Source organism: Rhinolophus hipposideros (assembly GCF_964194185.1).
Source record: "Rhinolophus hipposideros genome assembly, chromosome: 10".
Taxonomy (NCBI): domain Eukaryota; kingdom Metazoa; phylum Chordata; class Mammalia; order Chiroptera; family Rhinolophidae; genus Rhinolophus; species Rhinolophus hipposideros.
In genome coordinates this window covers 79257092-79280309 of record NC_138056.1, presented here as the reverse complement: position 1 = coordinate 79280309, position 23218 = coordinate 79257092, and the positions used below count along the sequence as shown (strand labels likewise).

The 23218-nt window shown below is 39.4% G+C and overlaps 1 protein-coding gene across 3 annotated transcripts in view; it reads right to left on the bottom strand.

Moving 5' to 3' along the window:
• Positions 1 to 23218, bottom strand: part of DIXDC1 (DIX domain containing 1) — a gene marked incomplete at its 3' end in the record, with an annotated part of 74066 nt that overhangs the window by 39046 nt on the left and 11802 nt on the right. The gene's annotated exons all lie outside the window — the stretch shown is intronic.

Below are 23218 nucleotides of genomic sequence, written 5' to 3'. Positions count from 1 at the left end.
TTCTGATTATTTGGTCTGAAGATGGGCACTAAATATCAAAATAGCACATTAACAATGTCATAATACAGGCAGCAAGACCCTTAACCTAAAAATTAAGTTCAAGAGCTAACAGTATTAAGTTATAATTGGGTTAAAGTACAGTTGATTTCTAAGCCCCAAGTACTTCCTTAATAAAATGATATTGGAAATTGCTCACTGGCTGCTTCCTGAGCTTAAATTAAATCTTCATTATTTTCTCTATGTTGATCTGTGGGAATAAATAAAATCCTTTGGAAGACAGTATGAAGGCAATAATTATCAGCTACTGACAACTATAGGAAATGTAGTGATCAGCAGAAGGTGGAGGGAGGATCTAATATTTACTGAGTACCTACCATGAACTAAACACTATTTTTGGTGTTTTTATACATGTTTTAATGAGCTAATGAACATGCCTAGAACAGGGCTGCCACACAATTGATGCTTATTAAATGGTCATTATTATTTTACTCATTATCATCCTCTAATTCAATTCTCACAAAAGCAGTGAAGGGTCGGTATCATCTCTGGTCTATGGATGAGGTTCAGAGAGGTTATGTAATTTCTCCAATGTCCCTATAGATAGGACAGAGCAGACCTGGTATTGAAACACAGTAAATGTGGTCCAAGCATTTACCAAGGGCCTCTTGCTATCCAACTCATTCTGCCTAACACGGGCTAGACTGCCATCTAAGGTGTGCTCCCACTGCACAGCCAAAGCACTGTGTGAGGCAGACCAGAGAAACGGTGCTTCCACAGTAAACTACTCTGCTCTGGGGAAAGGAGTTAAAACCAGAAAAGGCAGTAAGAGTAACAGCTGGGACCTGATTACCTGGCTGATGTATAAAATCTCCTAACCATGTGTAAAAAAAATAAGTCTTAACCAATCTCCCTGTAGATAATATCACCATCAACCCACTCTCCACACACTCCTGAATAAAATCCTTCACTGGCCTCTCGTGTTCCGTAAGATAAAATCCAATATCCGTAGCTGCATTGGAGGCTGTCATGTGCTAGCCCTTGCCTCTTTTGCAGCTCCACTCACTACTCTCCATATGCCCCCGCCTCATGTTTCAACTCATCCAAACCATATGCAGTGCCCCAAATCCACCTCACTTTCCAGCCCCTCTACCTCCCACTGCCTCCTACCATCTCCTTTTAAGTCTTAGCTCAAGCATCACCTTTTCCCAGTAAGTCTTCCCTGACCCGCCCAAACACCTCAGACTCTGATATCCTTGAGGATGGCCTGTCACACAAATAGTTCGACAATAATTTGAGTACAGGCACTGTATTAAGTTATGGGGCTACAGAGAAGCTTATGCTTGAAGGGGAAAAAAGGAAGACAGGAAGAGAAGAAGAAGCTTGTATGCTGGTAGAGAGACAAGTGCTATAAGAGGGGTGCTTAGGGTGCTAAAAAAAAAAAAAACAACACTTCAGGAAGTGTTTCTTGAAGGAGGAAAGGAGGCAAAGAGGTCAGTGAGCCCAAAGGAGCTCAGGTCTGAACTATGCTCTGTGTAGGGAGTTACAACAGTTCAAAATTATTGGACTCAGAGTAGCAGGTGTTCAACCAATATTTGTTTGAATCAGTGACTCATTTGTCACATTTCATCAGGCCAAGACTTAAAATGATTGCTAAAGTTAATGATGCAGGGGTAGACAAGAACAAGTATTTTTTCATTAGGCCAAGATAATTTCTACTTAAGTAACCATAACCTTCTTTTGGCTATTGAACAGAAGTGGTCTCTGATGCAAAAGTGATTAGAGGTTCCTAACAGTACTTTTCATGCACATTAATCACTGCTCTGGTCTTCCAACAAGGATTCTACAGTATAAACGAAAATAATAGTCACCACTTTTCTGAACACCTATACTGTGACAAGTGCTTTGTTGGTAGGTCCTTTAAACACATTTTCTCTAATGCTAATTTGCCAGGGAGATTTTATTGTATCTATCTTGCTAATTGGAAACTGAGACTCAAAAAAGGTGAAATAACTTGTTGAGGTCACCCAGATAGTATGAATATGAGATTCACTCTAACTCCCAAGCCAATGCTTTTTCCACTCTACCACACCATTACCTAAATCAATGCATCCCTGAGGTTTAAATGACCTCACTCCAACTTTCAGAACAGAAGGCACCTTAGTCCTAACCCAGTTCCTCCACCACATCCATCCATATTTGAGTCTCTTGTGTAATGCTCTACACTAAGTAGCTGTCTACTACTCAGATGTGGTACCCGGACCTGCAGCATTAGCGTCACTTGGGAGGCTGGCAGAAATGCAGACTCTAAGGCCTCACTTCAGTCCTACTGAATCAGAACCTGTATTTTAAAAGATCCCCTGGTGATTCATAGGTACATTACAGTTTGAGAAGTTTGATCCAGCCTACTCTTCCCATACCTAGCTGCATATCAAGATCACGAGGAAAGATTTCAAAAGTACTGATGTGCAGACCTTTAGTCCAAATCCACCAAATTCTGTCCAGAAAGTAGAACTCAGAAAGCTTTATTTTCCCAAGCTCCTCCATGATTGTTATAGAGCTAACTTGAGTCTTCTAGCTAAAGATTCCAATTCCCTTAACAAAAGGGTACTCAACCTTGATTACCCATCAGAATCACCTAGGGAGCTTTCTAAAAAAGCTAATATCTGGACTCCATCATAGACCAGTCAGAATTTGAGGCTGGGGCCCAGGTATACGAACTTTCTTTAAGTGCTCCCAGATACGTACAGAGTTGCGAGCCAAGGTTAACCATTCTTTACATAAAATGGTTTCAAGTATTATTGATCTTCCTCTCTAAATCTCTCTGAAATCATGACATTAGAACTTCATACAATCCTCTGAGTATAAAAGGAGACATGCAGATTCCTCATTCAAGGTATTTATACTTCATTTCTTTCCTTCTTCTTCGTTCCTTCACTTTCCTTCCTTGGCCACCAGAACACACACTAGGGGTTTATTCAAAATCCCTAAGTATTATTTTTATTTTATTAAGTGCTCATTTTGAAATAATTTCAGGCTTATAGAAAAGAGGCAAAATGGCACATTACCCTATACCCATTACCCACCTTCCTCAAATGTTTGTATCTTACATAACCATAGTACAATGATCAAAACAGGAAATTAACATTGACACAATATCATTAAATAATCTACAGATCTTATTCAAATTTCACCAAGTCTCTCACTAATGTCCTTTTTCTGGTCCAAGATCTAGTCCAAGACCTCACACTACATTTAGTTGCCATGTCTCTTTAGTCTCCTCCAGTCTGGGAGAGTGGCTAAATTTCTGTCTTTCATGATCTTCACAATTTTGAAGAATATTGGCCCAGTTATTTTGTAGAGTGTGCCTTAATTTAGATTTGTCTGAGGTTTCCTCGTAATTAAATTCAGCGTGTGGATTTTTGACAAGAATACCACAGAAGTCATACTGTGCTCTTCTCAGTGCATCCTATCAAAAGGCACATGATACCAACACATTTTATTATTGGTGAAGTTAACCGTGATCACTTGGTTAAGGTATTTATTGTCTGCCAGGTTCATCTACTGTAAAGTTGCCATTTTTCCCTTTGTAATTAATAAGTATCTTGTGAGAAAATGCTTTGAGACTATAAAAATACCCTTTTGGTCATCATCACTTTACCTGTTCATTTTAAATTCAACATCCATTAATTTTTCTTTCCTGCAACAATTATTATTGTGGTGCTTCCCAAATGATGATTTTCTAATCATTCCTTCTCTACTTATTAACTGGAATTTATAATATGAGGAAGAGCTCTCTCCTTTCCCCCCATTTGTTTATTTATATCAGTATGACTCATGGATATTTGTTTTATTTTTATTTATTTAATATGTTAATCTATTACTATCATTATTTTGTGCTCAGATTTGGCCATTAGGATAAATGTTGGTTCCTTTATGTTGGTTCCTATATCCTTTTCATATGTCCCAGTCATTTTTTAAAATTGTCATAAAAAACACATAAAATTTACCAACTTTATTATTCTCAGGTGTACAGTTCAGTAGTGTTAAGTATATTAACATTATTGAGTAAAGAGTCTTACAGATCTTTTTTATATTGCATAGCTGAAACTCTATACCCATTAAACAACATTTCCACATTTTCTCCCTCCTCTCAGCCCCTGGCAACCACCATTCTAATTTCTGTTTCTATGAATTGGATTACTTTAGACAACTCAGATACGTGGACTCATACAGTATTTGTCATTTAGTGACTGGCTTATTTCACTGAGCACAATGTCCTCAAGGTTCATCCATGACGTAGCATGTGACAAGATTTCCTTCCTGGGGCAGACGGATGGCTCAGTTGATTAGAACGAGAGCTCTGGGCTATAAAGCTGCTGGTTTGATTCCCACATGGGCCAGTTCCTATATCCTTTTCATATGTCCCAGTCATTTTTTAAAATTGTTGTAAAAAACACATAAAATTTACCAGCTGTGCCTTCCACAACTAGAATGAAGTCAATGAGCTGCCGCTGAGCTCCCAGAGGGCAAGATGGCTCAGTCAGTTGGAGCGCAGGCTCTCAACCACAGGGTTGTTGACTCCTGCAAGGGGTGGTGGGCTCTGCCCCCTGCAACTAACAACGCAACTGGACCTGGAGCTGAGCTGAGCCCTCCACAACTAAGATTGAAAGGACAACAACTTGACTTGGACAACAATTTGACTTGGATGGAGCTGATGAGCCCTGGGGAAGAAAAACACACTACTGTTCCCCAATTAAAAAAAAAAAAAGCCTGGAAATATGCACTGTTTCCCAATAAAGTCCTGTTCCCCTTCCCCAATAAAATCTTTAAAAAAATAATTTTCTTCTTTTTTAAGGCTAAATAATATTCAATTGTATACCACATTTGTTTACTTGCTCATCTGTTGATGGACATTTGGATTGCTTCCCCTCTTTGCTATTGTGAAAAACGTTGCTACAAACATGGGTGTGCAGATGTCTCTTCAAGATTCTGTTTTCAATTCTTCTGGATATAGACCCAGAAGTAGGATTGCTGGCTCATACGGCCTGATCATTTTTTGAGCACTTCCTTACTTCCTGGCATCATCAGATATTCCAGATTCCTCATCTTATACGTTCCCTGCCTCAGCTCTGGAATCAGCTATTTCTCAAAAGCACTCTGGTTCTTTTTATTAAAAAATAGTTTTTAGAAACCAAAATTTAGGCATGAGGTGTACTCATGCCACTGGGGTAACATGCTTGGCCTTCTCAGTAGTAGGCTAGGAAATATGTATATGTATACACACATATCTGTATCTACTTACCTCGATGAAGACACACCATAAATTATACCGTAAATTATACTAATCCCTCCCGTATCCCAACATCACAGGGTTCATTCTTTCCCGTTTTGTTATTTGTAATTCCTTTCTTCCACAATGAGAAACCCGACTCTCACTATCCACGATACATTTACTAATATTTGCTCAATCCTAGAAAACAGTGTCAGACTTGCTAATCCATACATTATGAAAAATTAATTTACTAACCATAATATTTACATACAGTTCTTTTTGTCTCTAGCCTTACAGTATAGAGTCAAAATACTGATTCCAGAGTGACTTAAGTTACTTCTTTTCTTCTCAACCCCCTTCAGTGTGGTTACATTATTTATCTGTAATACAGTTAGGTTCATTTCTTACCATTTGTAATCCATTCTGGGTTCTCCCACATTTAAGTTGATTTTAATTATTTTGGGGGTAGGTGAAAGATTAACATGATTTTAAAAGTCTGAGGATGCAAAAAACATTTATCCAGAAAAGTGTCACTCCCCCATCACTGTTTCTACTACTTTTTCTCCATTCTTTCCACCCCATTGCTATCCACTCCTGTAGGTAATCAATCTCATTAGTTCCAGTTTATCCGGAAAAAACAAAGCATACATATTTTCTTATTTCCCTCCTTCTTATGCAAAAAATAGAATAGTATTAATATTATTTTTGCACCTGCACTTTTCACTTCACTTAATATATTCTGGAAATCACACGCTACATTGGATTGGAGAGCTTTCTTATTCATTCTTACAGATACATAGTACTCCATTATGTGGATATACCATAGTTTATTCAACTATTCTCCCATAATTGGGCATTTGGTTTTTCCAATATTTTGAAATTGCAAACAATGCTGCAACGAGCAACCTTACGCATATGCATTTTCATGTTGATGGAGGTCTATCTTCAAGGTAGATTACAAGAAGTAGAATTACTGTGTCAAAAGGCAAGTAAGCATATATTATTAGATATTGCCAAATTCCCTGCCAAAAGGGTTGGAACATTTACATTCCCATCAGCACTTCGCATATGTGAGAGTGCTTTCCCACATTCTTACCAACACAATATGTTATACCTTTTCATTCTTGCCAATGTGATAGGTGAGAAATTGTATCTTAGTCTCCTTTTAATTTTCATGTCCTTAATTATGAGTTTGAACCCTTTTAGTACTATTTTGATCCATTTTATATCTTTTCTCTTTTTTCATATCTACGTAATTGTGTGTTCATGTTGTTTTCCCATTTTTCTAACAAAGTTTTTAGTCCTTTGGTCCTCCATTTTTAAGAATTCTTTATATATTAGGAATGTTACCCTTTTGTCTTTCATATATGTTGCAGATAGTTACCAGTTTGTCAGCTGTCTTTTGACATTTTCTACAGTGCTTTTCTGGCCATGACAGTTTTTATTTTTTTACAATTAATTAATTTCTTTATTTTTTAAACTTTATTGGGGTGACAATTGTTAGTAAAATTACATAGATTTCAGGTGTACAATTGTGTACTACATCATCTATAAATCCCATTGTGTTCACCACACAGAGTCAGTTCTCCTTCCATCACCATATATTTGATACCCCTTACCCTCAACTCCCACCTCCCTCCCCCTTTACCCTCATCTCCCACACCCCTCCCCATTACCCTCTGGTAACCATGAAACTATTGTCTGTGTCTATGAGTTTTTGTTTCTCATTTGTTTGTCTTGCTCTTTTGTTGTTTTTGGTTTACATACCACATATCAATGAAATCATATGATTCTCTGCTTTTTCTGTCAGACTTATTTCGCTTAGTATTATACTCTCAAGATCAATCCATGTGGTCACAAATGGTCCTATTTCATTTTTTTCTTACCGCCGAATAGTATTCCATTGTGTATATATACCACAACTTCTTTATCCATTCATCTATAGAAGGACATTTTGGTTGTTTCCATGTCTTGGCCACAGTAAACAAAGCTGCAATGAACACTGGAGCACACATGTCTTTATGTATAAATGTTTTCAGATTTTTTTGGTAGATACCCAGGACAGGAATTGCTGGGTCATATGGTAATTCTATTCATAATTTTTTGAGGAACCTCCACACTGCCTTCCATAAAGGCTGCACCAGTCTGCATTCCCACCAACAGTGTATGAGGGTTCCTTTTTCTCCACAGCCTCTCCAACACTTGTTGCTATTTGTCTTGTTAATGATAGCCATTCTAACTAGGGTGAGGTAATATCTCATTGTGGTTTTTATTTGCATTTCTCTGATGATTAGTGATGTTGAGCATTTTTTCATATGTCTATTTGCCATTTGTATGTCCTCTTTGGAGAAATGTCTCTTTAGGTCCTCTGCCCATTTTTTATTGGGTTGTTTGTTTTTTTGTTGTTCAGTTGCATGAGTTCCTTGTATACTTTGGATATTAGCCCCTTATAGGAGGCACTGTTTGCAAAAATCTTCTCCCATTCAGTTCGTTGCCTCTTTATTTTGTCGATGGTTTCTTTTGCTGTGCAGAAGTTTTTAACTTTCATATAGTCCCATTCATTTATTTTAGCTTTTACTTCCCTTGCCTTTGGAGTCAAATTCATAAAATGTTCTTTGAACCCAAGGTCCATAAGTTTAGTACCTATGTTTTCTTCTATGCAGTTTATTGTGTCAGGTCTTATGCTTAAGTCTTTGATCCATTTTGAATTAATTTTGGTACAAGTGACAGATAACAGTCCAGTCTCATTCTTTTGCATGTGGCTATCCAATTCTGCCAGCACCATTTATTAAAGAGGCTGTATTTTCTCCATTGTATGTTTTTTGCTTTCTTGTCAAAAATTATCTGTCCATATGTATGTGGTTTTATTTCTGGGTTCTCAATTCTATTCCACTGGTCTATGTGTACGTTTTTCTGCCAATACCATGCTGTTTTGATTATTGTAGCCCTGTAGTATGAGCTAAAGTCAGGGAGTGTGATACCTCTAGCATTGTTCTTTTTTCTAAAGACTGCTTTGGCTATTCGGGGTCTTTTATGGTTCTAAACAAACCTGATGATTTTTGTTCTACTTCTTTAAAAAATGCCATTGGGATTTTGATGGGGATTGCATTAAATCTGTATATTGCTTTGGGTAATGTGACCATTTTAACTATGCTGATTCTTCCAATCCATGAGCATGGAATGTCTTTCCATTTCTTTGTGTCTTCTTCAATTTCTTTTAAAAATATCTTGTAGTTTTCAGCATATAGGTCTTTCACATTCTTGGTTAAGTTTATTCCTAGGTATTTTATTCTTTTTGCTGCAATTGCAAAAGGAATTGTTTTTTGTATTTCTTTTTCTGAGATTTCATTGTTAGTATATAGGAATGCGATGGACTTTTGTACGTTGATTTTGTAGCCAGCAACTTTACTGTTATTTGTTGATTGTTTCTAATACCTTTTTGGTGGAGTTTTTAGGGTTTTCTATATATAGCATCATGTCACCTGCAAAGAGTGACAATTTAACTTATTCATTGCCAATTTGGATGCCTTTTATTTCTTTCTCTTGCCTGAATGCTCTGCAAAGGACTTCCAACAATATGTTGAGAAGCAGAGGTGATAGGGGACAGCCCTGTCATATTCCTGAACGTAGATCAAAGGGCTTCAGTTTTTCACCATTAATTATGAGATTAGCCGAGGGTTTGTCATATATGGCCTTTATTATGTTAAGGTATTTTCCTTCTATACCTATTTTATTAAGTGTTTTAATCATAAATAAATGTTGTATCTTGTTAAACGATTTTTCTGCACCAATTGATATAATCATATGACTTTTGTCCTTTATTTTGTTTATGTGATGTATCACATTGATGGATTTGCGGACCCTGAACCATCCTTGTGCTCGAGGGATGAACCCCACTGGGTCGTGATGAATAATCTTTTTAGTGCATTGTTGTATTAGATTTGCTAGAATTTTGTTTAGGATTTTTGCATCTGTATTTATCAGAGATAACTGGTCTGTTGTTTTCTTTTTTTGTGTTGTCCTTACCATTTTTTGGTATCAGGGTAATGTTGGCCTCATAAAATGAGTTAGGGAGTACTGTCTCTTCTTCAATTTTTTGGAAGAGTTTGAGCAGAATTGGTATTAGATCCTCTTTGAAGGTTTGGTAGAATTCACTAGTGAAGCCATTTGGTCCCGGACTTCTGCTTTTGGGAAGGTTTTGGATGACTGATTCAATTTCGTTACTGGTGATTGGTCTGTTTAGATTTTCCAGTTCTTCATGGTTCAGACTTGGAAGGCTATATGTTTCTAAGAATTTGTCCATTTCTTCTAGGTTATTGAATTTGGTGGCATATAGTCCTTCATAGTATTGTTGGATGATCCTTTGTATTTCTGTGGTGTCCGTGATAACTGCCCCTTTTTCATATCTGATTTTGCTAATTAGTGTCTTCTCTCTTTTTATCTTAGTGAGTCTAGTGAAGGGTTTGTCAATTTTGTTAACCTTTTCAAAGAACCAGCTCTTTGTCACATTAATTTTTCTATTGTCTTTTTTGTCTCTATTTCATTTAGTTCTGCTCTGATTGTTGTTATTTCCTTTCTTCTGCTGACCTTGGGTTTCATTTGTTCTTCTTTATCTAGTTCTTTAAGGTGTAACATGAGGTTATTTATTTGAGATTTTTCTTGTTTCTTGAGATAGACCTGTAATGACATTAATCTCCCTCTTAAAACTGGTTTCGCTGCATCCCAAAAATTTTGGTAGGATGTATTTTCATTGTCATTTGTTTCTATGAATCCTTTGGTCTCTCCTCTAATTTCTTCTTTGACCCGGTCATTCTTTAAAAATATGTTGTTTAATCTCCATGTATTTGTGTTTTTTCCTGCTTTTTTTCTTTCAGTTGATATCCAATTTCAAAGCTTTGTGATCAAGAATATGCTTGGTATGATTTCAATCTTCTTAAATTTGCATAGGTTGATGTTATGTCCCAATGTATGGTCTATCGAATAGCCTCCTTTAGTATTTCTTGTAGTGCAGGTCATGTATTAGAAAATTCCTTCAGTTTCTGTATGTCTGGAAAGGTCTTTATTCCTCCTTCATATCTAAAGGATATCTTTGCTGGATATATTATTCTTGGCTCATAATTTCTCTCTTTCAATAGTTTGAATATTTGGTTCCACTCCCTCCTGGCTTGGAGAGTTTCTGCTGAAAAACCTGATGATAATCTAATGGGCTTTCCTTTGCAGGTTACCGTTTTCTTTTCCCTGGCTGTCTTGATGATTTTTCCTTTGTCATTGATTTTAGACAGGTTCAAATCAATGTGCCTCAGAGAAGGCCTGTTGGGATTGAGGTAATTAGGTGTTCTATTTGCTTCTTGGATTCGAAGATCCAGTTCTGTCCACAAGTTTTGGAAGTTCTCATCGACAATTTGCACATATTCTCTGTTCCCTTCTCTCTTTGTTCTCCTTCTGGTATGGCCATTATTCTTATATTGCTCTTTCTGATGGAGTCAGAAAGTTCTTGTAGAGTTCTTTCCTTTCTTTTAAGTCTCAAGTCTCTTTCTTCTTCCATCCGTGTAATTTCCAGGTTTCTATCTTCGATGTCGCTGATTCTCTCCTCCATCTGGTCAACTCTACTACCTAAGCTGGCTATTTCATTCTTCATTTCTTCTACTGAGTTCTTAATCTCCAGAAATTCTATTTTGTTCTTTTTTAAAATTTCAATCTCTTTTGTAAAATGCTCATGTTGTTCTTTGATTGTGTTTCTGAGTTCATTAAACTGCCTTTCTGTGTTTTCTTGCATATCCTTGAGTTTTTTCAGAACTGCAATCTTGAATTCTCTGTCATTTAAGTCACATATTTCCACACCTTAAAGTCCTTTCTAAAAAAAAAAAATTATTGTGGTGACAATTGTTAGTGAAATTACATAGATTTCAGGTGTACAATTCTGTATTACATCATGTATAAAAAAGTTCCTGTTCTGGAGACTTTTCACTTTCTTTCTGAGCTGTCCTGTTGCCTTGGTTATTCATGGCAATTACTGATTTATTATTTCTCTTCCTAGACATCTACAGGAGTGGCTTCTGCAACAGGTTGATTGGAAGAGGTCTTTCTTTTGTTTTCCAGTACTTGTTGGTAGAAATTTTTATTTTCTCTCTGAATGCAGCCTTTTTTTTCCTCTGTCACACTGTGGTGCTATGTTTTCTCTGCACTATTCCAGCTTCTCACACAATAGGGGGATTCCCTGGGAGACGGGCTTCTCCTCTGTTAATAGTTCACCTGGGTCACAGGGCGCAGTGTCCGTGTGGGTATGAGGAGAGCTTTTGAAGTTCCAAAGCTCTTCCTGCACCAGATTCAGAGCCCGTGTGTTTCAGCAGTTCTGGTTACTCCTGCAGGGATCTGCCCAGATAGGTGGGGCCATGGGCAGGGTGGGTTGTGAGAGGTGGCCCAGAGCAATGGTGGCAACCACCACCATAGCTGATCCTGCTTCCATAGCTCCCTGCCCTTTGCCGGAACTAGTTGGGCTGCAAATCTGTGTCTGCAGTCCACAGTTCTCAGAACAGCAAATATTCTGTTCTTTTGATCGGACACTGCTACTGTTCCGCTTCTAGCACCAGGCAGGTGGGGGCGGGGCGAGCTCTGGGAGGGTAGGGAGGGGGTGGCTAGTCTCAGTGCCTAAGGCTTCCGTTCTCTGCTCAGCAGTGAGGGCTTACACCACCGTTTTCAGCCTTCTTCCCTCAGTTTTTTCTCCGAGGTCTCTGCCGTGAACGTTGGGTTCAGCGGTGTTATATGCTGCCCCCTCAGCCCTGTGGGCCATAAGCACAGCGCTAGCAGTCCGAATTCTTCACTCTCCCGCAGCTGCGATATCTCCGGGATGCAGGGAGGTCGGAGCACTGAGCCAGGTCTGCGTCCTGCGCCCACGCGGCTCTGTCTCCGCACTTCTCCCTTCTGTCCTACCTCGCTCATGCGCGATTCTCCCACCTGTAGGTGAATACATTTAGGGGGCCTCTTCGTCTTGCCTGTCTGCTGTGCAGGAAGTCCTTTGTGGAGTTGTAGGTATTCCATTTGTTGTAAATTCCAGGGGAGATTTACAGTGGCTCACTTCACACCGCCATTTTGATCCTGACTCTATTTTCATTTTAAAATTTAAATTTTTTAGGAGGGCACAGTTCACAGGGGCCTATGCGGAAATTGAACCATCAACCTTGGTGCTATCAGCACCATGCTCTAACCAACTGAACTAACCAGCCACCCCCCAAATTTTTATTTTTATATAATCACATTTATTGATATTTTATTTTATTGCCTCTGAATTTTGAGACATGGTTAGAAAAAAGAATTCACCTCTGTTTTTTTCTAGTTCTCTTATGGTTCCAAGTTTTACATTTAGATCCCTGTTCTCTTTGGAGTTTATTCTTGTGTGTGATGTGAAATATGGATCCAATTTATCTTTTTCCAAATGGTTACCCAATTGTTCCAGCACTGTTGATTAAAAAGTCCCTCTTTAATCCAGTGATTTGAGATGCTACCTTTATCATATACTAAATTTATGTAAGTTCTTGGGTCGGTATCCAGCCTTTGTAGTCTACTTCACTCGTATATTTGATTATTATTCATGCACCAGTACCACAATGTTTTATTTATAGAGGCTTGTAATGTCTAATATGGCTAGTCCCTCTCCCTGAAAAACTTCTTTTGCGTGTGTTTTCTTAACTATTCTTGCATGTTTATTTCTCCATATTAACTTTAATATCTATTTACCTAACTTCCAAAAAATGCCGGTTGGAAGTTTATTGGGATTACATTAAATTCATAAATTAATTTATAGAGAACGGTCATCTTTATGATGTTGACGCATCCTATTCAAGAATAATTGTTATTCTACTTGTTCAAATGTGTCTTTTAGGAGTGTTTTAACATTTTCCTCCTATAGGCTTTACACATTTTTTTTGTTAAGTTCATTTCTAAGTATTCAATCTTCTTTGTTATAATCATAAATGAGGTTTTCTCTACCATTATGTTTTCTAATTGGTAACTTTTTGTGTATATGAAAGCTATTGATTTCAGTATGTTAATTTTATAACCTGTTACCTTATCTTTTTCCTTGTTTTACAGTGGTAGTTTTTATTTTACAACTTTTTTGATATCTATTTCAGTATCCTTTTTTTTTTTAAGATTTTATTGGGGAAGGGGAACAGGACTTTATTGGGGAACAGTGTGTATTTCCAGGCCTTTTTTTTTTTCTTCAAGTCAAGTTGTTGTCCTTTCAATCTTAGTTGTGATGTGTGCCATTTAGCTTCAAGTTGTTGTCTTTTCAGTCTTAGTTGTGGAGGGTGCAGCTCAGCTCCAGGTCCAGTTGCTGTTGCTAGTTGCAGGGGGCGCAGCCCACCATCCCTTGCGGGAGTCGAGGAATCGAACTGGCAACCTTGTGGTTGAGAGGATGTGCTCCAACAAACTGAGCCATCCGGGAGCTCAGCGGTAGCTCAGCTCAAGGTGCCGTGTTCAATTTTAGTTGCAGGGGGCACTGCCCACCAACCCTTGCAGGACTCGAGGTATTGAACTGGCAACCTTGTGGTTGAGAGCCTGTGCTTCAACCAACTGAGCCATGTGGGAGGCAGCTCAGCTCAAGGTGCTGTGTTCAATCTCAGTTGCAGGGGGCGGAACCCACCATGCCTTGCGGGACTCGAGGAGTTGAACTGGCAACCTTGTGGTTGAGAGCCCACTGGCCCATGTGGGAATCCAACCGGCAGCCTTCGGAGTTAGGAGCATGGAGCTCTAAACGCCTGAGCCACCGGGCTGGCCCCTTCACTATCTTTTATTGATTGAGTTTTATTATCAATGATTCTCTGTGGTCTCCAGGATTACTATCATATATCTGTAAACAGAAATAGCTTTACTTTGTTATTAAGCCTTGCGCCTCTAATTAATTTCTTTAGTCTAATTGCATTGGCTAATTCCTCAGGTACAATGATGAAGTAGAGATAGTTGGCATCCTTCCCTTGTTTCTGGACTTAGAGAAAATACTTGTAATGTTTCCCAATTTAGTAAGTTACTGGTTCTAGATCTAAGTTTTATATATTTTCTCATTTTAAGAAAGTATCTATCAAGTCTTATTTTCTTCACTAGTTTTATAAGGAATGGATGTTGAATTTTGAAAGTTTTATCAGCATTTATGGAGCTAATCTTATGATTATCTTTCCTGAGACCTATTAATATAATACTATGGGATATTAATGGACTTCCTAATAAGGAATCTAGCTTGCATTCTTGGAATTAAACCCACGTGATCATAGTGAATTACATTTTTAATGTGGTTTGGATTCTGTCCATTAATAAACTATTTATTAGTGCTACATTATTACTATATATGTAGCACTTCTTCAAGGTATTCCTAAATATTAGTCTGTATTTTTCTTTTTTGCATTGTCTTTATCAAATGTAGGTATTAATATTATCTTTGCTTCATATGAAGAAGTAAGAAGTTTCTCTTCATGTTCAATACTAGAAAATAATTTATAGAGTTTTAGGACTATCTGATAATGTGAATGTTTGGTAGAATTCCCCTATGAAATAATCTGGGCCTGGTATTTTTTTTGAGAAATAGTTCCTCAATAAGCTTCTCTATTTCTTCTAAAAAAATCAGTCTGTTTACATTTTCTGTCCCTATCAATTTTAATAATCAGAATTTCCCAAGGAAATTATTCATTTCCTCAACCTTTTAAAATATATCTGCATAGACCTGCAAAGATTCATAATTTTTTGTTTCATTGGTTACTTTGCCATTATCATTTCTCATTTTGTCAATTTTTGCTTTCTATTTTTTTTTCATTATGTTAGCTAGTAGTTTGTCTATTTTGATAATATTTTTAAACAATCTTTTAAAAAATGCTTTCAAGAATTATTGCTATTCTGGCTTAAGTCCCTCTAAAACCAGGATACCTAAAACCAAACACAATTTTCTGGATATAAAACCAGACGCTTAGCTTTCTCATCCAAAATATTTCACATTCTTTTCCCCCCTTTTTCTTCATTTTTTTGTTCCACCTCTTATTGTTGACTCACACAATCCAGTCAACCACAACCCCTAAGTAATTTTTAACACATTCTCCTGTTAAACCAATCTCTTCCATCCTCATTCTTTTAAGATTTGTCTTCTTGATCCACATTTACCTCTAATAAATGTCAACTTGTTACAGTCCATCTCACAAGATCCTGTCATTTCACTCAGTCAAATCAACCAACACTACCAGGAATTGTGCCAAACCTAGCATTTATAGGCACATGAATAACTGTGGCACAAAAGGATTACTGCAGCAATGGAGAAACGCTAAAAGATACTACTATCTATGCAGAGAAGGAGCAACAGGATGGAAGAATGTGGGGATCAGGGAAGAGTCAAGAGGGAAGGAGACATTCAGCTGGATCTTTAAGGATGTTTGCCAGTTGGAGAAGAGCATCCTAGAGAGAGGTGATTAAAAAAAAGGAAGCGCCCTGAAGGCATACAGTATATCGAAGGGATAACCAGTTAACAAATTAGTGTGTGGTCAGAGCTGTCAGTGGCAGACGATGATCGTGTAGAAATGGGTCAGCACAAGACCAACCAGCACTCAGACTTAAGGATTAAAGACCTTCAGCAGGAAAGCCTGGAATTTTGAAACAGGAGCGTGAAACTGTGAGACCTGCATCTCAGGTAGATCACTCCGGACATAGCATAGAATATGGGACAGAAAGAGGAGCATCTAGATTTGGAGAAACCAACGAGGTGACCAGGCAACAATTCAAGTGAGAGAAGATGAGAGCCTAAACTGAAGCAGTATCATGGGGTAGATGTTGAGGAAAATTTGCCTTCATTGGTTGATGTGAGCTTCTGTCTATTAGCTTTTATCTGTTCCTGCATGTGAGGTGATTTCTGTGCTGTGGTCAGGGGTTGAGTAAGTTCCCCCTTTGGTCTCATTCTCCCGAGTGGGAGATACAAGATAATGTTGCTTTCTGTATGAGATGAGGTTGCTTTTCTGTTTGTGCTGTGAGACTTTTTACTGCACGTGAGGTGATAGCTTAGGGTTAAAAGAATTCTTTGATCAGGGGCTGAGAGAATTCCCCCTTTGGTCTCATTTTCCGGGGAAGGGCAGATATGAGATAAAGTTGCTTTCTGTCTGTCTCGCCCGCATCAGTAGATGAAGTGAAGAAATAGCTAAATTATATCAGAATTATGTGACAGGCATATTGCCAGGCATTGTTGCTTATCTGGATGAATTGGCCCTTCGGCTGGTTGGGCAGCATTCATATCAGTAACTGCCAGACCCTCCCAGAACTGACCATTCCCGGAAGGGGAGGCAGGAACAAGAACCGTGGCTCTAAGGTATGTCTGAGAAAATATATAAGACAGACCTCAGTTGGCAGTGTAATTATTATTTTGTTATTTGGTCATATGTCATTGGTGATTCATCATCATTCTAACATTTTGAAGACTTCCAGCAACGTGTAGCTTATAACACCAGGGTATGTCCTGACTTCCAGCTGAACCTGGTAAGGTCTGGCTGGTTCCTGATCTTTCCAGTGTTGTTCCCCACGGTTAGCCTTCTTGAGAACTTGTTAGCATCTAGAAAATTTGTGTGCAGCTTGCAGCTTACAGCATCTTGACTTCTAACAACAACAACAGCCAACAGCAATAGCAACAGCAGCAGCATTCTTGGGAACTAGCAAGCAGCAGTGTGGGAGACGCCTGAGTTTCTCTCAGCTGCAGGCCTGGCAAGGTTTTGATTTATGACTTTTCCAGTGTTGTTCTCCCCTGGTTTGGTGAGCTTTTGGCATCTACTGTAATAGTTACTATCCTATAGAGCTTATTACTGCTTTTGGATAATCCTTACTGATGACATTTGTGTATTTAACCAAGTGATTTTCGATCAGTAATAAACATATGTTGGGATCTCTTAAACTTATATGTATGTGTACTCCTCTGACGTGACATTGGTATCAATGTATATAGTTTAGTCTTAACCACCTTTACTTTCTGTCATTAGCACATGCTATTAATTGCCTTTGTCTTTTGCTATTACATATTGCTAAATAAATTGGTTAGATATTGCTAAATAAATTCATTAGTCCCACTCTAGAGTGTGTCCCTCCGCTCTCTTTTCCCCGCTCATCATTACAAGTATAATTAGAAAACGACAAATTCCAGAAACAAGTCTGAGGTGACTGATAGGATGTAGGCAGTGGCAAAAAAAAAGTCTGAAAAGTCATGCCTGAATGGATAACGATGCTTTAACTGAGATGGAGAATATGTGAAGCCCAAGTATTGGGGAAAAGCAAATAATTCAGTTTTGAATAAGAGTCTGAGCTATTTGTAAAACATCAGGGTAGAGATGTTCCACAGTCAGGTGGCAAAATACAGGTCTAGAGGACAAGAGACGGGCTGGGGTAAAAGATGCCTGTTTGAGAGCATCTACCTATGTGTGACAGGTATAGCCATAGATGCAAATGAGATAATAACTACCCTCTTCTGAGCACTTACTACATTGCAGGTACTGTGCTAAGCACTTTACCACAGTTTTTCACATACATACATACATACATACATATCCCCCCCAACACTGATCATATAAAGAACTATTATTCCCACATTACACATGTGGAAAACAAGTTTCAGAGCAACATGCGCAGGGTCACAGGGCTGGTAAGTGGCAGAAGAAGGATCAGAACTCAATGCTGGCTCCAAATCCTGGGTTTACAATATCCCAAAAAGTAAGGTGAACTATAAGCAGTTATTTGGCAGGAAAGGAAGTGGGGAGAGGGCACTGAAGGGAAGGAAGAGAATCAAAATGTACTGAGTACCAATTTTTGTCCGTCACTGAATGAGGCACATTATATGCCTTGTCTCCTTTAATCTTCATTCCCAATCATTAAAATCAATATTAGTGGCCCCATTTTCCATATGGGAAACCTTGCGTAAGATCATAGCACCGACAATTGGTGAGACTGGAATTTGAACCCACTCCATCTCACTCCAAAGAATACATTATTTCTACTACACCAGAGAGAACATACAATACAGAAAAGAAGTGAATACTCAGGGCGGAGGATAGGATGTATCAACATTACAAGGACGAGTGAAGTGAAATGAGCAACGAAAAATTATTTTAGAACATGCAACCAAAGAGACAGAAAAAGAATCAGGACAAAGTGTTATATGGGAACCCAGGGATAAGGGAATTTTAAGATGGGTGGTCAATTAAGTTCAAATGCTGTACAAAATCAGGCTGAGGACTAAAAGGCCCATTTCATTTAATAATTAACAGGCTCTGGTGACTTTTTTGAGAACAGGCACTGTAGAATGGTGGGGTTAAAAGTCAGATGGCAGTGAACTGAGAAGACCTCAGAAAGTACAAAAACAGAAGCAGTGAGGGGAGGAGGAAGGGTATTAGCTGGAGAGGAAGATGGAATAGAAAATGAGGGGTTTTTAGGATGAGAGGACATTTGTAGGCCGAGATGAGGGTTTAGAGAAGAAACAGATACAAGGGGAGGGGTGTGAATGATGCAGCAAGGTTCCTGAGGAGAGGAAGAGGGCCACTTCCTCCTCTGACAGTGAGGAGGCAGAAACACAGATGCATGTGGGGAAATTGGGAGGTGGAGAACAGGGAAATTTAAGGAGCCCAAATCCAATTGCCCCTCTATTCATGATGAAGTAGACGGTTTACCTGTTGAGTGTGAAAGGGACAAGGAGAATGAAGAGAATGAAGGAGACTTCAGGAAAGGGACCCTGTGGGAGGCTGGAAAGAACACTGACTGCTAAAGATTTCCTGGGGGCCCCATGGACTCAATAAGAGTGGAAATCATAATTCTGTAATTAAATTAATCAGCAAAATTATGTGATTTCCCCTAGAAGTGCTCAGCAGGCCTGACCATGAGTTGAAGAAACCAAGAATGGGCTAATCTAGGACTGGAAGTGGTCAGAGGACAAGCAGCAATCACCAGGGCAAAGGAAGTGAGTGTATTTGAAGGGATGGATGTGGAATCTGCACCGGGGAAAAGAAATTAAAGGAGAGCACATAAACTGAGAGGACAGTGAAGAGTAAGGAGAGGAGAACTTGATGCGATTGAGCATAAGTTTAATAGGAATGGAGGAGCGTGGAAAAAGGGGTTTTAAATGGAGAATAGTTTCAGAGTTCAAGATTTCAAGGGTAGGGCAATTCTGTGGAGTAAGCTCCAGGAGATAGCCTCGGTATATGGCACTGTAGTGGCACAGAGGGGGACAATCAGTGCAGTGAGATGGTCAAGGAATTGGGAGGCTCGACTATCTTCATCATGAATCCTGAAGTCATTCCAGGGAGTGGTGGATATTAAAATGCTGAGGATATTTGCTATTCTGCCCAGATTCATGTAATTTAAAAACCGATAAGCATGCCTTCAATGAAATCACCGATAAAAAATAGTTGTAATTGAAGAAACTCCTTTGTCATGTCACTACTATGTCCGCATGTTGACAGAGACCTATTAAATGGCATCTAACAAAGAGAACAGAGATTCACAACAGAGTGGGGCTATTCTTATCTCCAGGTTAAGGGTTACGCTGACTTTTCTCCACCCCTCCCTCTAAATCTAATCTGGGGATCCAACCGCTTACCTAAGTCTCAGTTTGTCTCTTCTTTGACCTGAAGATATCTGTACTTCTCCCCCGAGAGGCAGGAAAGACCCTGTTCTTGCTATAGATGCCTACTACTAGCTCTGAAAAAATTGATCTGAAGGAGAAAGCAGACACTCACGAGGATCAGCCATAGCACCCACTTCCCCCACAAAGATATTTGATCTTAAAAGAGGCTTGTAGTGCAAGCCTAGGCTCTGAGTTGCTCTACTGCTTAGTTTTAAAATTTACTAGAGGTACTTCTGTAGCAGATGAAATACCATATGCATTTTGCACAAGGTTGTTATTCTCTGGAGGGTGACCTAGCAGTTTTCTTTTATTCTTTTTTCTTTTTCTTTTTGGCCTCATAATCTTTTCTCAAATTATAATTTGTGTGAATCTAGATATGTAAAATAGGGAAAAGCAGAGCTTCTCTGGTTAGGGCTAAGGTAGGGTTTCGGATTCTGAGCCTGTTCCTCCCCAACCCCCATCAGTACATGCCATGTGAAGTAACCTCTTAAGGGCTTCCTGTATCAGCTAGAGAAAAAAAAAGCCCACTGAATTTTGTTTACTTCTAGCACTATCATTTTATAAGTCAATTATTCAGTGAAGACAACATACAGTAGGTTCAGCAAAATTAAAATATCTGAAATATTAAGAAACGTATCTTGAACACACCCCTAGTTCTTGCTCTGTTTCTAACAGTTGGAGAAGCAGGTAGGACTACAATCAGGCCCACAGCAGAGGGGGTGGAGGGAGTAGCTAAGAGCTCTTGGGATAGCTGTCCAGCTGATAATGATTTCCTCTTCTGTAGAAACACGTCACCACCAGTTGACTGTTCTCCCTGAGTTCAAGCCCAGCAGATCTCTGGAATTTTTTCATCTTGCATTTAGAAAAGAATCAGTCCCTTTCCCGCCGTTCCCCACCCTCTTTTTCAGTTTCTCCCAGTCTCTCTTTGACAAAGTTGTAAGATACAACATTTAGATGTTGCCATAGGCCATGTTGCTCACCTGAGAGAGAAAAGCCATCTGTAGAGAAAGCGAATAAAGCCACTCACAGAAAGAACCAGGGATAAGAGGCAAAGAACAGAGGGAGAGATCCTGTCGGTGTTTGAGTTCTTGATTTTCTCTGAGACTCTGCTCCATGCTTGCCTTTTCCATGGTTTAGTTTTTCAGCCTTTCTTTGGATGCCATGAGTCAACAGATTCGACTCTATCTCTGCTCGTTCAAGTTGGGTTCTTGGCACTTGCAAGACACTCAAACGATGTCTGTGACCACATAGAACTAACCTCGGCTGAGAATTAACATCTCTAACTTATTCTGAGGAAGCTAGAAGGATGCCTGAGTAATCCAGATGTCTAGAAAGACTGAGGGTTTTTCTGACAATCCTCTGAGCCAAGTCTCAGCGAAAAGAAAAGAAAGCTGTCTGAGCAGGATTTTGGCTTGCCAAGACTGAACCGCTCTAAAGCTGTGAGAGTGGCTGGTAGGGGAAGCCTTCGTAACCCCATACTCTCCCATCAGCTTCCTCCAAGACACTCCAAATAACCCTACAATATAAGTTAAAACTCTTCCAGCATAGACAATTCTGTCCACCATCTTAATTTGTGCAGGAAATCTGGACTTTTAAAGCTTCTTGCTGCAAAATGTAACTTTCTGGGTTTTTTGGGGAACTGCCCTTCCTTCCAAATGAGTTTGTAAACCCAGCCTCTGCTCTCTATCTCCTCTGAGCTTCAAGGTCGAAGATAATTTCTACAGGAGACCTGTTTGTTTAGAGTTTCAAAAGCACTAACTGGGCTTCACCAGGGAAGTCTGTGGGACCTACCATTCGTTGTGTGGAAACAACCAAGAAGTGGGCTTTATGGCTCCCTGCTGGCAAGCAAGAAATGCAAAGAAGAAAAGCAGCAGAGCTCCTGTGGTATGCTGGAGAGAGAGTTCAGGAAACCTGAAAGGCTCAGGAAGCAAATCAGTTTTACAGTGAAACCAGATACCTGGTTAGAACTTTGAGACCCTCAAGCAGCAGAAGACAAGGAGATGGGGGTGGGGACATCGCTGAGAAACTGAGAGGCAAGCACGAGATTTGGAAATCTTTAGTTATTATTGGCCTAAATTCTGCCAGTAAAATAACATAATATGGTATTTCTTTTCCATTAACTCCTTCAGGTCTTTACTGAACCAGGAAAGGCTACTTAGTCATTAAACCTAGTGGCTAATTAGGTAAAAATAAAGTTCACAAATAAAAATATTAAACTTTTCGGGGCTGGCCCAGTGGCTCAGGTGGTTGGAGCTCCGTGTTCCTAACTCCAAAGGCTGCCGGTTCGATTCCCACATGGGCCAGTGGGCTTTCAACCACAAGGTTCAACTCCCGCAAGGAATGGTGGGCTGCGCCCCCTGCAACTAGCAATGGCAACTGGACCTGGAGTTGAGCTGCGCCCTCCACAACTAAGACTGAAAGGACAACAACTTGAAGCTGAATGGCACCCTCCACAACTAAGAGTGAAAGGACAACAACTTGACTTGGAAAAAAGTCCTGGAAGTACACACTGTTCCCCAATAAAGTCCTGTTCCCCTTCCCCAATAAAACCTTTTTTTTAAAAAAATTAAATTTTTCTTCCCTGTATGGGTAGGGCTCTTTGTACTAGTATTCAGCCCAGTGGTCAAATGATAATATACCAGAAAGTAAAGAGCCAAAGATTTTTTTGAAAGATTTCATCTCTCAACCTTATTTTTAAATTTCCACTAATTGTGAGTTTCGTAAACCGTCTGTTCTTCACAAGTATATGCTATAATGTAAGTGTTCAATAAATGCATGTGAATGAATGAATGAGTTTATCACTGTATAGTCTATGAGTGTCCTTTGCCCCCCAAAGAGGGCATGGAACCCACCCTTAGGGCCTTTGGGATTGGTTCCCTATGCTTTTACCATATCGGCCCATTGAAAGTTACGTCCATGACCACTTAAATGGGGCCTGGTTTGGGGATAACAAATAAGGGTACAGTCAGGAAAATTTCACACAGTTCGAGTCTTTGGTCCTTTCAGCTTAGACAACAAGGCGAGTCATGGCTGACAAAGCATTTCTAGTGCTCCTCAGACTCTCTGAACTGCCTGGGGGAGCAGCACCTGGCAAACAGTGCCCTATCACTGCTCCACACGCCTGGCCAGCCCATCACTCACCGTGAGGAACATAATGCTGCCTGATAGCTTGCTGCCAGGGAGCATCTGTTTAGCTGGCATTGACTCCTGTGGGAACAAGGCCAGTGAGCTTGGGTGAGGAGAGGAGGAATCAGTCAGGATAGAAAAAAGGTTGGGGAGTGTGGTGCTTTGTCACATTGCAGACGTAACTGGCCTTTAATTTA